The sequence below is a fragment of the Myotis brandtii genome, unplaced genomic scaffold (assembly GCF_000412655.1).
Source record: "Myotis brandtii unplaced genomic scaffold, ASM41265v1 scaffold55, whole genome shotgun sequence".
NCBI lineage: Eukaryota > Metazoa > Chordata > Mammalia > Chiroptera > Vespertilionidae > Myotis > Myotis brandtii.
The window spans coordinates 1189413-1191664 of NW_005370042.1; positions in this window are offsets into that span (position 1 = coordinate 1189413).

Below are 2252 nucleotides of genomic sequence, written 5' to 3' on the forward strand. Positions count from 1 at the left end.
TGGCTGGTTTGCCCTGAAGGGTGTCCCGGATCAGGGTGGGGGTCCCGCTGGGGTGCCTGGCCAGCCTGGGTGAGGGCGTAATAGCTGTTTGCAGGCTGGTCACAGCCCCTTCAGGGTGGGGGTCCCCACTGGGGTGCCTTGCCAGCCTGGGTGAGGGGCTGATGGCTGTTTGCAGGCTGGCCACGGCCCCCAGCCACCCAAGCTCCCAGTGGAGGCTGGCTGGAAGCAGGTATCTGGGATTTATTTATCTTCTATAATTGAAACTTTGTTGCCTTTAGCAGAGCCCACAGCCGGCTGGGCAGGCAGGAAGCTTGGCTTCCTCTATCACCGGGGCAACCAAGTCTCCTGCTTGCTCCAGCTCCGTGGCTGCTGGCCGCCATCTTGGTTGGGTTAATTTGCATATAGTCACTCTGTTTGGCTGGTGGGCGTGGTTTGTGAGTGTAGCAAAGTTACGGTCAATTTGCATGTTTCTCTTTTATTCGATAAGATGGTGGAGTGTGTGCTCTGCCAACAATACAACAAGCTGCAGGGAGGGCTCACAGTCACCTTCCTTCCACCTCCTGGTTTCCTCTGGCTTGTTGCTGGCGACCTCGCTTTGAGAGGACCAGCACCAGGTGTTCTCGCACCAAGGAAAACGCACAGTCTGTCCCAGCCTGGTCTCCAGGCAGCGGGTGCACATCCCACCAGGGCTTCCACTGCCGCCCCCAGCCTCCTGCCTCCCGCCTCCTGGCCCTGACCTGTGGTAGCTGGAGGGTTAAGTGTCTGGCACACGGTATTTCTCAATTCAGAGGGAAATTGCAAAGGGGCTGCAGCAAGTTCATTTATTCTAACTAAATAAACCAAAATGCGAATATGGAAAAGAACTCTTAAAGGTAAAGATGTTAGCCTACATGTGGAAAGAAGGGACTCCTGAGCAAAACACCACTTTTAGGCCACTCTGTGGAAATGAGCGTCTCTCCACAGCAGTGGCACTCCCACCTTTCCAAAAGTCATGGAAGAGTGATTCTTCGGTGGCTGTGAGAGGTGGCAGGGGTGGCCTGAACCCGGCTGGTTCTCTCTTATGCCTCATCATCACCTGGCCCTCTACAGCTCTGATCAGCAAAGAATAGGAAGCAAGGATTGTACAGTAATCACAGAGTCCAGAAAATCACTTGGATATTTTGTAAGAGCAAAAAAAGTAAGTCAAAATGAAAGAATTCCACTAGACATAATGTAAGCATGTACTGATACCATAAACACACTAAGTTTTCCTTATTTTCTTTCCTGCGGTAAACAGTAATATAATAATCATGGCAAATTTTAATAAACATAATAAATAAAGATACATTTTTAAACTACAATACAGTTAGTGACATCTTAAGAAAGCTTAAAGAACAGGGTGGCTGTGATAGGTATTTGTCCAATGAAATAAATGTACTGCAATCAGAGATAGATTATCCAGATTTTACCCTGAATTTATGCCACAGTCTTTCACACTGGACCACTTTGGAATGCCTGTGTAAGTTAGATAGAAAAAGTATACAGATTGGAAATAGCAGTTGATATAAGGTATTTATATATGCATGTTTTCAATGCATTCTTATACTGTATATTTCTGATAGTTATATAAATTTATAAAACCTTAATCCTTCCTACAACAGATAGGTGATTAATAGAAGAATATGCTAATTAATGTTCCTTCTGGGGTGAAAATCTGATAAGGACAGACAAGGAATGTTCATGTCCCTGCTGTGAGCACAAACCGGTGCAAAGCGGTGTCCTGCGTGACCCCTCAGTGTCACTCAAGGGTGCCTTCACTTCTGGATCTTCTGCTGGGAACGTGCACAGCAGTGGGGACTGAGGAGGCGACGAGAATGGCAGGTTTCATGATGTAAAAAAGAATGTCCCCAAAGTGAAATTCTGAAACATTTTAGTACAAGCATGTCACACTCAAAGGCTAACACGGGCCAACTAAATGAGGTGTAAGTTTATGTGGGCCACAAAAAAACAAAAGCTTCAATTTTCATAGAAACGTAGATTTATTTCGATAGAGACATGCTGAATACATAAATAAGTAATCGTTAACATAAAATAATAGAAAATTTTAATAAAAATTAATATTTGTTCTTGAACATTAACTTACCAGACACTGAATATCTGCACAAATTAATAAGCGTAACACAAATAAACCTATTTTTCTTGTTCTCCGAAAGCGAAATATTTCCTGTTGTGCACACCAAACAAGTCAGTACAAGACTAATGACATGGCCATC